Genomic DNA, 14745 nt, shown 5'->3' on the forward strand with positions numbered 1-14745 from the left:
ACGATAAATTAACAACATACATAAATCAAACTCATCGTATGATTACAAAATCAAAATGTCTCATTGATATAGGGTAAATTCACAACACCCATCTAAACATAGCAATGTCATTCTACACAATAATTTCTTCATAAAAAACAATGCATGTGCATGCATAGCTACCACCACCAAGATCATCCTCATGATCATATTGACCATCCTCATTACTCTGATCCACATCATCACCAACACCGCAACTATCATCATCATCTCCTCCTTCACCACCATCATCCTCATCCTCATCCTCATCATCTCCTGATATATGTTGAACATAATTTGGATCATCGTCTTGGCAATCATTACCTATAGCATTCTGACAAAAAAAATCAATATTACATGTTAGTATTAATTACATAATGCAACGCATGTTTTTGTTATACAATGTTAACCATAAAATGAGGTAAGATATAATATCTAATAGTACTAAAAAATAAAATGAAAATATGGTTTAAAAGTATATTGGAAATCCAACTAAGATTACATACCATAGAGTCCATCCAAACAACAAATTCAACCCATCTCTTTTGCTGCAGCACCTCCTTTTCCAAATGATTTGGAGGTCTTCCATATTTTAGTTCCTATCAATCAGTAAATAGGGAGAAATTAGATAACAATGACTTTCTTCTAGTACAAAATTTATTAAAAAAATATCACATGTTTAATATACTTACAAAGGTTGTTATCAGTGCTTTTAAACCTTTCTAGCCACTACGATAAGTGACTTTTGTCTTGGTTAACCTCGCCTTCGATGCCTTGTCCTTAAACATAAACCAATTCAATTTATTTTCACACAAATACATGTCTAAGATACTTATAAGTATTAATACATTCTAAATAATGTTTAATGAAAAATTCAATACCTGAATGCTCTCATTGCCGGCTTTTCTTTGTGCATCCAAATTCTCATATGATTTTACAAGTTCTTTCCATACTTTAAAAGGTATGTCAATAGGTCTTTGTTTCAGTCTTTGATCTTGAGGCATTTTTTTAATTTTTCTTGTTTGGTTAAAAATGTTGGTTAAAAAAAACTGAACAAGTAATTCACATCAATGGCATGGGGACTCTATGGATATGTGTAAAAAAATGGCTATAAAGAAAACATCCAAAAAACATATGAGCTCTCCCTTTGATGGTCACTTGGGGCATATGGCTGGAAAGGAACAACTCCATTTTCGAAAATGAAGGACAATCCTTTCTCAAAGTCCTTCCTAATATTTGCTCCAAATGTCTTAAAATGAAAAACAAAATTCAAACGTCATCCTTAAACATCTCCCTTAAATATAACGTTGGACCATAAATTCTTCACTTTTATTGTTATCGGCTCTGGAATGATTTTTCTATATGCAATTATATAATGAAATATGTGTGCACTAATGAAAAAACATCGAGTTTCATTTTTCATAATCACAAACAATGAAAAAAGAATCACACGTAACTAGCATCATTTTGGAAATTTTATATTTATTAAAAATCTTTAACATGTTTTCCTCCCATATCTCATAAAAAGGTGTGAAATTTTTTATATACTCTCCAATAAGCACTACAACAAAACCAGCGATTTGGAGGTTTTACACTAAGTTTTTCAACATCGAGCTTACTAGGGCTTGCACCACCTGGGTTATTAGTAAGAATCTCATGAGGTTTGCATAGCCATGATTATTAGAATCAAAATAGTAGGATTTGCACTAAAAAACAGTTCATAGAGCTTTCCTGCTGGTGAGAAAATCACAAGTTCAACTTCTGCAGTGTAGAGCACCGAGAGCTCGTAAGCTTTCTTCAGCAATCCACCTACGTTTGGAAAATGTAGCCTGCCTGCTGGCGATGTTCTCAATCCTCTTCCTCTGCATCTTTCCCCTCACTATTCTCGTATGTCCTCTTTCATTTTTCCCTCCAAACAAACCCTCTCAAATTGAGAAAGCAGAACAACTCACTCGATGAGAATCCGAATCCAGTTATCGCTTCTAACAATAACCCAATACGATACCAGAAGTGATTACACAAAACCTCATTGAATCTTCATTTGTTTGGAAAAGAGCCAAGCATATACTTCTGACGAGGGTTTCCGTCTCAAGTCTGGCTCGCAGGACGTCGCTTAGTCAATTGCGAGAAAAATTTTCCACCTGCCTGTCACATACGGTTTGTCACACTATATATTAAAATAATGTTGATCATACTAACAATAAGGTTGTATAGTTTAAAAGGAGGGCTCTCCTGACTACATTTGGTTGGTTTATAGAAAAGATTGCTGGAATGTGTAATGTGAATGCTCTGCTAACTGTTTTTTAAGCATTTGGAAGTATTAAAACCCCCTAGGATAATTAATGTAAGACCTGTTAATTAATGTGTAAAGATGGCTATTGTCCTTGGGCTACCTTAGTTGTTCGTGTTTAGTGATCTGTGGTATTATGACTCCTCAAGTCACTATTAAACCATGAGAACCATGCCCAGGTAGACTAGTGTGACATTGTGGATGAGAACCAAAACTAGACTCCTATAACCTCCTTTTTCATCCTTTAAATTGCAGAATTAACTGACTGTTCTAGTAATCGTTCTTGAGCACCTGAAGATGTGCACCCTAAATAATAAGAATAATACCCTGTAACATATGAATAGTCCATCCTGTGCATGTAGGATATGCACATGAGGTCCAATAAAATCACTAACCAGAATACCAGGTGTTATTAAAGCCTCTACAGGTTGATATATATGAATGTTACAGTGTGCAGGAGTATGATTCAATTCCATACGAAAATACAAAACATCTGATAGGATTTCCTTATACCTCATAGGCAAACAACCATTGTCCCTTCTATAGATGAGCAGAATAAGTGCTTGGTTCTCTACACTAAATAAAGACAAAGTATAGTAATTATTGCTGACAAAATAGGATTTAAATCGCGGTTCAATTGCTTGACATTCAGCTGGTCACAGAATTGTAGAGTGCATAATCATAAGTGATGTTGCGAGCCTCATTGCTCAAAGTCTAAGGGTCTTGCGAGCCATAATCACAGCCATGTATGGCATATCTTGTGATTATGGCATTTTATGAGGTCAATTCTTGTGAAGACATTTCAGTTTATAATAAATTTTGAACCTCAACAGAGTTTTGGCAAGACCTGGCTGAGCTAGGACATCAACAACACAACTGATATGAATGACATAATCTAGCCTCAAGAGGGAGCCTCTTTTGTTTCATCACTCTAACAATCTATGAAGTGGTGGAAAGCATAACAACTTCCCCTTGAATATGACACCTAAACTGAGTACAAATCCTAAATGATGCAGCCCTTGGTGCATGTCTCTCAAAGTATCGATATTTCAAATGTTGAAAGCTCTTGTGCCCATTTGATATGCATTCGATTGCAGTTCCCGTGAAGAAAGAATCTTATAAAGGTGAGGCCATGGCCAATATGTTAGCCATATCCATTGGAGTTGCCATTGCTTGACAACTTTAGTGTGATCAGTCCCACCATGATTCACATGGGCTTCTACTCAACACTGGCTGTTGCTATTGTAAGAGTCTTCAAGCTCGTTGAACCCATAGTATTGATAAGTGTATTCTTTGGGTCTCTGGTTTTCAAATTCTGCCTATGTTTTCCTCTCAGTATCATTATTTCAAATGCTGAAAGCTCTAATTCCCATTGCTGTGTATTTGATTGTGGTTTCCCTGAAGAAAGAAGCTTATAAATGTGAGCCCGAGGCCAATATGTTGGCCATATCCATTGGAGTTACTATTTCAGCTTATGGGGAGGCCAAGATGAATGCATGGGAGGTGATTCTCCAGTTAAGTGCAGTTGCATGTGAGACTACCCAATTGGTTCTCATACAAATTCCACGAACATCAAAAGGGATTAAGTTGAATCCCATCACATCTTTGTTGCTCCTTGTTGCCTTGTTTTTCTCAGCACCCCCTGGGCCTTAGTAGAATACCCATTTCTGATAATCAGGGTCTCTTCCTTTGATTTGGATTACATGACATTTCTGCTTGTGCCTTGGCTCTTAATCTTGCAGTATTTCTTCTGATAGGAAAGACTTCAGCCTTGACTATGAATGTTGCTGGTCTTGTCAAGGACTGGCTGCTCATAACATAATCTTTGTCTGTAATAAATGAAAAGGTTACAGTCATAAACTTGAGTGGGTGTGGACTGGCTTTTCTGGCTGTCTGTTACTATAATCATTTGAAACTTCAAGCTCTCAAGTCCAATGACAACCAACCAAAGTACCTCAGCAGTGCAGCTGATGCCAATGATGAAGGAGAAGGTTTGATAATGACGAGTGGGAGATTCTCAATCAGAGATTCAGAACCAGTAGAGAAAAATCAAACTCAAGCTTCAGGATTAGGTATTTAGATCATTAATATTGTCTTGTGCTAGAGATTACTGTTCTTGGATTGGCTCCTCTATGCCCAGATCTATTTGCAGGGAACAGGCCAATCATTCACAGTGAAGAAGATAATGACAAGATTAGTGTATAATGATGGACAGGATGGTGCCATGGTGCCAACCTAAATCTCAAGTAAGGAGACATCTGTTCATCAATTTGTCAAGAAGCATGGCCTACAATTCAATTGCTCTAAGCCTATCACTTCTTCCACCTGTCAAATAAATTGTTTCCTGTTTGTTTAGTTTGACAAAAGCAACATTGAAGAAGAACGTATTTTCACTTGCACTAGGATTTGTAATTTTGTATATAATTGGACTTAAGAAAAGGATTGTTAAACATGTAAATCATAGATTGTGGAGGAGCTCTTTATGTCCAACCTTTATACCATGCAACCACAACCACTAGACATCTCATCTATCAAATCATAGACTAGGAAACCCATCAAAGGGAACAACAAAGTGAAGAAGAACCAACGACACATTTGATCAGCCACAAAAACAAATTTCCAAATATGAGAAGGTATCTATGATGCAGGAAACATGGCCCGCCCCTGCATACCAGCTGCGTTTTCATATCGAGTCACTGAAACACAACTAAAATGCTCTTGAAACACATTTCAATTCATATGAAATGTATTTTCACATGGGAAACGCATTTCAATTCATATGAAACATATTTCACATGAGAAACGCATTTCAATTCATATGAAACATATTTCACATGGGAAATGCATTTCAACATCTGTACAACGTGTTTCTAAATGAAATTTGTTTGATTTTGCCTTGATTTAAATGTTGGGAACAACATTTTTTTGTTTTAATAACTAATTAGAGGATAATTATGAATTCATGAGACTTTTAGAAACTTCATACACTAGAAATATTTATTTAAGACTGGGTTTCACTCTCAATTTGCGTTAAAATGATGGCAATTAATGGTAATGTTAAAGTCTTAAAGTAAAACCTTTACTTAAATTTTTAACATTACCATTCATTGTCTTGATATGTTTAAAAGCGGTTCCCATCTCCTCTAACTTCATATCGAGAAAGTAGAACTTCATATCCCATTCAAAATTCAACAGAGTTAACATTTTTCGAGATTTCAGGATTGGCAATTAATCAAAAGCACCAAGTGCTTTATGTACCTCAATGTTAGTGATATTGCTTATTTGACTCCTCTATCATTGCCTTAGCAAAACTGTACCCTTCCCTCAAACAAAAAATCAATGATTGGGCACACTAAGCTTTTCATACCATATTTTAAAGTTTGGATTACGTAGTTTCATCATGTTAAAATCGGCAACTAGGGCCAAACTCCACATGGGTCATCTTATTTATGACAACTGATATTTTTCTTGGATTCCTCTCTCCGATAGGTGTAGGAGTGATCTAAAGATCATCCGATTCTGACATGTACAAATGAAGTTATGAATTTACTTTGATTATGGACAAATTGTCAAGGTCGGCCAACAAACTTATGTAGGCTTAGAAGCCCAACAGTCACGTCTATTCATCCTCAACGTTTGCTATAAATACATGATGCCTTAGCCTCATTTGGATACACTCATCTTCACACTTCTCTCTCTCTCTCTCCTCGTTCATTGGGTACGGATTTCTAGGCATCTCTCTCTCCACACGTCTGAAATTTCAGGAAAGCAAAATTTCAAGAGGCCGAAATTTCAAGACACTGAATTTCTGGACAGTTTGACCAAGCGTTGACCAACATGAGTTGACCTCCTTTGACCACGTTTTGTGGGGGCTATCTCTATTTGGGCAAGCCGCATTTCTAGGCACAGAAATTGAGGCCAAACATTGACTTTGACCAACGTTGACTGCAGCTAGGGCTAACCACAGGTTGGTTGTTTGACCAAATTTGACTGCGCTGATTTTGGGTTCTTTTGAGGGTTGATTCATCTTGTTGTTTGGAGGCCGAAGTTGACTGAAGTTGACCAATTTATGAGGGTCAAATCTGCCCTGTTGACCAACAATGACTTTTCTGGTTAGGTCTCTTTTGCCGCTGTCATTAATTATCAGATCTGTAAATTATAATATCTCTCTCTCTCTCTGCTGAATTATTGAAGAATATAAGAAGAATTGATCAAGAGTTTCCCCACATTGGGGTTAAGTGATGGTGGAATATTGCTTGTCATTTATGTTTGTCATGTAAATGTTCTTGCTCATTTATTCATAATGATTTCTTTCCACATTTCATATATATATATATATATATATATATATATATATATATATATATATATATATATATATATATAAGTGTGTGGAAAATAGTAGTGAGTAAGGTCTTCTTTGAATTGTGACTTAGTCAAAGAGACCACAAGCAATCCTATCTTTGACATGCACGAGTTCCTAAAAGTTAGGTCAAGTTCCTAAAAATTAGGATGAGTTCATAAAACAGTTTAACTCCTGCGTATAGTTGGAGGCTCAATTGTTTGTCTCCTAGTGCAAATTATATTTGGAAAAGGACAAGCAAGTGAGCTTCAGTATCTAAATTGAGGCAGGATGAGTTACATGACTCAGTTAGACTCGGTTAACTAGTCAATCACAAGACCGAGATTCAAAAATAAACTTGCTAGATATACCTTATGTGAATTGCTTGTAAGAAGGACGAAGGCACAGAATTGAATCATTGTTTTGTGAGCACAAGGTTGTGAGACAAGACAATAGAGAGCACGAGTTTTGTGTGTGAGCTAGCAGAGCTAGGAAGAGTGTGAAGGAGAGGCCTATACGCAGAGTTTTGGCACAGAAAATCCTTGTTGGTGTACGCAGGAATTAGGAGTAATTCCTAGAAGATAGGGCCACTATTGCGCTAGGAAATAAGAGGCTTCCAACGAAAGGAAATAGGGGCAAGCCAGCACAAAGATTTAGGAGCTAAGGACAGGGTTGTTGCAAGCAGGTTTCAGTTAAGTGTCAATAGAAAGAACAATGTCGTTCTCTAGTGAAACAATTTGCCTTGTATTAATTCTATTTGCTCAACTTTCTCAATAAAATTCTATAGCTAGCAGAGGGTTTTCCTAGTACGGTTCCCTACAAAAATCCTGTCTTGGTGTTACAAATTAGTTTCAAAATTGTTTACTACAGCAGTTGCAAGATTTTTAAGGAAATTCTACATGGTATCGGAGCAAGGAACAGAATAAATACCAACACAAGTTGATTGGCACATCCTAGTGCAACATCATAAGGAGAATCTCCCTGAAATAGTCATAGCCCAAAGGAGCCTAGCAAAGTGGAGAAGAGGATTGGTTTTGGTTCGTTTTTCTTGTAACTAATTAGGCCAAGTTAGGCAGGAGCAAGTAGCTTGAAAGAGGAGCATTTTGGGTAGTCTTTTTGTGCATTATTTGTGGTGCAAACAACTTGCAAAACAGACCAAGTTTTTTATGTGTTGTTACAGGAGAGATTAAGCCCTAGTTTAGGGCTGGTCTATGTTCTTAAGGAGCTGGAACAACAATATATAAGAGGGCAAGAGCTAACGCATAGAAGAGGAACCTGTGGAGAAATGTTTGCAAAGTTTTGAGGCAACAAACTATGGGTTGACGTAGGTGCAAGATGCCCTAATCAGAGGGTCGAAAACTTCAGGTAATTGCACAGGGGTGTGACCTAGAGAAGCAGAAGAAGTCTCTATTGGTTAAGGTATGTTGAATGTTATTCTCAAGTTGATGTTCTACTAAGTGGATGAGGTCCCATTGGACAATTGTGTGGGCAGCTTAAGTGTACAGGTTGGAGGGTTGTTAGAAGTTGCCCTATTGTGCCCTAAGTACAGCCTCTTGTGAAGGACTACTAAGCTATTAGTGGGCAGGTGTTGGAGAGCTCTCTAGGAAAGCAGGACGGCATACCAAGGTTTGAGAGCAGATAACTGTTTAGAGGGAGCATCAAACTTCGTTTCATGGAAAGGGAGGATCATGATAGTTTTGAAGGATAATGGGGTGGGAGAATTTGTGAAGCAGGCTATACCACCACTACAAGATCCCCAACAGTTGACCCGGCATACTAAGAATGATATCAAGGCAAGGACGATTATTCTAGAAGGGGTCAGAGATCATATATTTCCTCATATCTATGAGAAGAAGACAGCTTATGAGATGTTCAAAACTATTTTAGATCTATATCAGAGTACCAGCGATACCAAGAAGCTTGCTCTTAAGGAGAAGCTAAGGAGTATCTAGGTGAACAAGGATGAGTCCATTGTCACGTATTTGTCAAAATTCACTCATGAGTATACCAGAGCATGACCTTGTGAGTTTTGATCTTCTACGACTTCACAAGTCTTGGTATGGGTTCCAGGATGTTGTCAATGACAGAGATAATTTTCCTAGTTGGGAAATGCTATTGACTGACTACGTTCAGGAAGATATCCGAAGAAGGACCAAAAATGGTAGATCGATGAAGACAGAGGACAAGGAGAACTTTTCCATAACAAGCAAGAGTAGCAAGACCAAGGGCACGGAGGGCCAAGGAGTGGTCGAGTCTAGTCAAAAGGGCAAGTAAAAGGATCTAAGAAAGGTCAAGTGCTTCCATTGCCATGAGTTTGGACACTATGCCACTAAGTGTCCTAAGCGAAAGAACGAGTCCAGTGAGGACCAACATTTGAGTATAAGCTAGTTGGCAGTTGGGCCAACCAACAAGATGATGAGGAGCATAGCCGAAGGCGAGTCGAGGCAGCGACTCAAGCAATGACTCCCAGCATAGGGAGAGTTTGAGCCAAGTGGGCAAAGGATTTGTTTAAGGGAGATCAAGGGAGAGTTGGATCTTCCAATATCACCTTCAACCAAAGGAAGCAGCCACAAAGGTACACAGGGTGCATGGCCTTTATGACTGAAGTGATAGACTCGCAGAGCATGGTGGGAAAGAAAAGGTCTTATCAGGTTCCGCAAAAGAAGGCAAAGTCTTCTAGTTCAGCGGAAGAAGCTGCAACAACGGAGAACGTGGTAGTATTGGAGATAGATCCAAGTGGACGAGGTTCTTCCAAAAGCACCTTTCTCGCTAAGATGGAATGTTGAAAATAGAAGCGAGTAAGGTCTTCTTTGACTTGTTCCTTAGTCAAAGAGACCACAAGCACTCATGTCTTTAGCATGCATGAGTTCCTAAAAGTTAGGACGAGTTCCTAAAAATTAGGTCGAGTTCATGAAGCAGTTTAACTCATGTGTATAGTTGGAGGCTCAGTTGTTTGTCTCCTAGTGCGAGTTATCTTTGGCAAAGGACAAGCAAGTGAGCTTCAGTTTCTAAATTGAGGCAAGACGAATTACATGAGTCAGTTAGACTCAGTTAACTAGTCAATCACAAGACCGAGTTCAAAAAATAAACTTGCCAAATTTAGTTGATGTGAATTGCTTATAAGGAGGACGAAGGCACAAAAATGGATCACTATTTTGTGAGCACAACATTGTGTTGAGAATATAGTACCAAGGAAGTGTTTCCTAGGAATTTATCCTTTTGTCCTAGGAATACACATTAATATCCTTTTCTCTAAGTGACATTATGTGTTTATTAATGTCAAGGAGCTAAAGAAGCTTTTATGAGTTGTGTACCTTGTAATTCTAATTTATTAGTCACATGGGTTATTAAAGTGACTTTGTGTAAAGTACTAAGTCCACTTTATGTTAATAAGGTAACCTTTATATTTTAAAACTCACTTTATGAGCGACAAAGTGACCATGGTACTAAAACATTAAAAGGTTAAGTGAGGGGTCATCATGAGAAAGGGGTCTAATGGGAGCTTGATCTCAACTATAGATCTCATTAGCTGAGATTTAATCTCAGCCCTTGATCTTTAGCCTTTAGGGTTAGGTTTCCCTCTCAAAAGAAAAACAGAAGTTAAAGGAAATGAATGATTCTTCATTATTCTTCTCAAAGGAAAGAGGAGGGTGTAGGGAAGCTTGAGAGGAGATCGAGACAGCTAAAGGAGGAGGCTGTGTTCCAAGGTGAACTCAAATCAGAGCAGAACGCAACCATGTTGTGGAGCTTGCATTTGGAGGCAGCAAGGAAGAGCTCCTTCATTCAATCCTCTTGAGAACTATAGAGGAGAGGAAAGGAGATAGGAGGAAGAGAATTTTTGTGAAGAAATTCTACAGCAAGAACTAGGAACAAGACCACAGTTAATCAAATCCCTAGAAGGCCGAGTTAAAGCTAAAAAGGGAGCACGAAATTTTGGAAGACTGTCACAGCCAGTGGTTGCACACAGGTCAAAGGCTTATTAGGAGTCAAGTTTGGTTACTCCTCACCGTAGGCAAGTGTTTTAGCAGCATATTTCTCTGCCAGCGTATTTATGTGGGACACAGTGAGATTCTTGGGCAAAGACTAGCAAAAATCTCAAGCCTGGTTTTAGTGGTATATCAATGATATTTAGAGAGCTGTTTTGGAGTGTATTTGCTCAAATTCCAGGGAGGTTAAACGCTGATAAAAAAACCTGTGCATATTTGCTGTGATGAACCCGAGTTTCAAGGAACCTGTGACTGTCAGTGTGGCTTGAATTCCTAAGAAGAAGGAGCATTTCAGAGGACTGTAATTTCAACATGAACATTTGTTGAAGACAGTTCAGAACTCAGTTTGAGAATGGGATTTCAGTGATGCTTCGTCAAAGAAACAAAATAAAATCCTCTTAGAAGAACTGGTTTTCCCCGCTGCGGGGTTTTTCTACGATCATGTTGACCAAAAACAATGTAAAATTCATGTGTGTGCTTGCCTTATTTTTTCTCTTATCAGCTGAAAGTGAAATGTAGAGTACCTCTATGTTGTTTCAAGTTAAATGCAGAAAATGATAAAATGATGTGTATATCAGTCATATGCTATTGATGGGTTTTGGGCATTAAACCTTGCAAGAATTTGAAACTGGGTGGGCTACAGCATGAGCAGGCATTAATTTTTTACAGGTTGTGAGACCAAACAATAGAGTGCGAGTTTTGTGTGTGAGATGGCAGAGCTAGGAAGAGCGTGAAGGAGAGGCCTCTGCACAGAGTTTTGGCAGAGAAAATCCATGCTAGTGTGCGCTAGAAATCAAGAGTAATTCCTAGAAGATAGGGCCACTATTGCACTAGAAAATAGAGGCTTCCAGCACAAGGAAACAGGGGCAGGCCAGCACAAGGATTTAGGAGCTAAGGACAGGGTTGTTGCAAGCAGTTTTCAGCTAAGTGTCAGCAGAAAGAACAACCTTGTTCTGTAGTGAAACAGTTTTCCTTGTAATTAATTTTATTTGCTCAACTTTGTCAATAAAAATCTACAGCTAGCAGAGGGTTTTCCATGTAGGGTTCCATAGAAAAATCCTGTGTTATTGTATTGTATGAATGTGTTTTTAACTCTTTTTTATTCCGCTGCAAAAGAGTAGAGAAACTCTGTGTCTTGGTGTCACAAATTAGTTTCAGAATTGTTCACTACAGCAGTTGCAGAATTTTCAAAGAAATTCTACAAAAAGGTGCTAATGGTTCCCTATAACGCTAAATCTGGGCACATTGCTCCATCATGATAAGAGGAAGCTGGTTCAAAAGAAAAAAGTCTGGAAGTAAGGTTGCCCTCAGGTGCAAAATCATATTATAGCAAAGCAAGAGGTTACAAAATAAGAAAACTCAACCAAGTGAGACTATCAGATAAAGCATGAAAGGAAACTGTTTGAGGAAACTGATAGGCCCGATGTTCTTGCGCAATGTTAATTTTCTCTGTTTTGTTTTGCTTCCACCAAGTAAATACATGTAAGTGAGCATTTATGATATCACAATATAGCCAGCATTGTTTCTCATATTCTACTCAGAAGCACCTTACAATCCTAGTTTCAGGATATGTGCATTAATTTAAAAATAAAATCAAAAAAATCCTTTGCAAACGACCAAAGCATTACCTCTTTGAAGAAGTGTCTAAAGAACAAATTAAACATAACTGCAATTCATCAAACACAACTTTGTCTTGAAAAATATGTCCTCGGGTACAGATTATCTTGTCTAGAATTACCATTAATTGTTGTCGACCAGAGAAATATCTGCCTCCGATCCATTCATCTGCACCTCAAGATAGCTATTTTGATTGCAATGCTGTTGTTTATAGCCCTTTGGAGGAAACTTTGGAATTTTGTGAAGTAAAGACAAATATGATAATGTGCATTGTTTTATTTGGTCAAATGAACCTATCTCCGTTAGATACGAAACATTATACATTTTGAATGTTATATTGGAAAAGTCTAACATGTTATTTCTATTCTATGCTTGCTGATATAAGAGCAATAAGCCCTCATAATCCTGACTCAAAAGAACAGAGAAAACAGAAATTTGTGAAAAGACTGAAATACCATGCCACAAATGCACCACTGTGATTGCCAAGAAATGCATCCAGATCTCTCTTTGCCTGATCCTGTTGCTTTCCATGACAGACAAGTACAACAACATACTCCTGCAAGTGGAAATTCAATCCCATTTATCAGTTCATCAAGCTTCATCCCCACTATTCCGATGGAAAGACAAAAAGCATGACTGGATGAAGGAAAGTGTATTTAATTTAAAATAGAAAGGGAGCTTATATTGCTTGTGTATATGATCAACGCTCGTTGAAAGAATGAAAAACCCTCAATTCTAAACCCTAAGATAAACCTAAAGCTCCCGTGGTTTGAATTCAGAACTTGTTGTTTCCGGAATTCCCTGTTTTTCCGATTACAGAACATTGCGAAGGAGTTCAACAGTATTGAGAGCAGAAAAGACAAAGCAAACTTGATGATTCAATATGTGTTCATATCTCAGGAAGTTCCATAAAGGTACTATCAATATTCGGGTAAATTTTCTCTGGTGTTCAGAATTTCATGCAATATCTTGCGAAGAATCCAAAATATAACGAATTCGCCATCAAAGTGCATCAAATCCCACCAAAAATACACAGAAAAGCAAAACCCTAATTACCCGATAAAACAAACCATAGCCCGCTAAATGCATCTACCATAGAGTTTCTTCAGCACCCCATTGAAATGACAAATCTGATCATCATCAACAGGCGAACAAAACATCGAGAACCCGATAAAAACAGATCTTACTAAAAAGGAGAAAAATTAGAAGTAAATAACTGCCCAAATGCATCTTCCTTATAGTCAAGGTCCCATTTATGTGCACAGGAAAAGGGCCACCGAAGAGGCCATGAAAACAACTTTCAACTGAGAAAACAAAATCATGAAATAGCCATGGATTAAGAAATTTACATGTCAAGAAGGACATCCTCCTCTTCTTCGCCCGTGGTGACAGTAACCTCCTCAAGCTTAACAATGGGTGCAACCTGAGCTCCAGTGTCCTCTTCCTTTCCGGCATCATCCTCGTTCTCTCTCGAATCGTCATCTACTGCCCGTGTAAGAACAGGATCCTCCTAAGTTCCGGCCATCCCAATACCAGATAGTGCACAGAGGGAGGGCTCGAATGAAATCGATGGATCCAAAATATGCCAGAAACTCGCCCAATATCAGACACGAATGCGAAACCCCGAGGATTTTGGACAAAGGATTTAACTGTGCAAAAATGCTTTGAAGGCAAAGGGCAAAGAGGTCGACGGAGAGAAAACACTCTATATAAGGGTTTTTGAGGTCGATGGAGAGAAAACACTCTATATAAGGGTTTTGAAGAGGGAAGGCCGGTAGCTGTTAAAGATTGAGAGTAAAAGTAGCATCGTTAAAGATAATATAATAAATTATTACAGGGATGGTTGGGGGGTTTCAAAGGGAGAGAAGGCCATGGAATAACCCCTAAATCATCTCCAACATGAGAGGCCTACTTCATTCATGTTGTCATGTTGGGACCAGAGGTTGTTGTGCGTTTTTTGTTTTCGAAATTTTGAACTCTTTCCTTGGTGATATATTATTGTGTTTATTGTAATAATAATGGGATGGGGTTGAGGGGTTTGTAAATGAGATAAATATGGAAAAGTAATTAGAAATATTGGTTTTAAATTATTATAATAAGTATTGTTGTGGTTGATCCATGATAAGTTGTAGGGTAGTTGGTTTGTATGGGGTTTAGTTGTTACGAGGTCTTAAGTTCAAATTTCATGGGGAGGGATTGAGAATGGAAGTCATTTTGGGGGCATCAAAACTATTCTAAGGGGCATCTTCCACTGAGCTTTACACAATCCTCGATGTTGAGGATGAAAATAATATGAATATGCCAAGCTCACTCTACAGCCTAGTATGGTTACAGCCATGTTTGTCCATCATTCCAAGGGGCATCTTCCACTGAGCTTTACACAATCCTCAATGTTGAGGATGAAAATAATATGAATATGCCAAGCTCACTCTACAGCCTAGTATGGTTACAACGATGTTTGTCCATCATCAAAGTTGAAATTTTGCTAGTGT

General features: G+C 38.1%; 1 long non-coding RNA gene across 1 annotated transcript; it reads right to left on the reverse strand.

The window, feature by feature from the left end:
* Window positions 1-110: 110 nt before the first annotated feature.
* LOC149141361 (uncharacterized) lies at window positions 111-14024 on the reverse strand. Its single transcript, XR_016264380.1, has 5 exons — window positions 13603-14024; window positions 12709-12809; window positions 711-797; window positions 525-617; window positions 111-352 (listed from the first exon to the last, which is right to left on the reverse strand). It is a non-coding gene; the product is annotated as an uncharacterized LOC149141361 (long non-coding RNA).
* Between the last annotated feature and the right edge of the window lie 721 nt (window positions 14025-14745).

Source organism: Pinus tabuliformis, chromosome X (assembly GCF_031772625.1).
Source record: "Pinus tabuliformis cultivar Carrire ecotype Pingquan chromosome X, CPIR1, whole genome shotgun sequence".
In the NCBI taxonomy this organism is placed as follows: Eukaryota; Viridiplantae; Streptophyta; class Pinopsida; order Pinales; family Pinaceae; genus Pinus; species Pinus tabuliformis.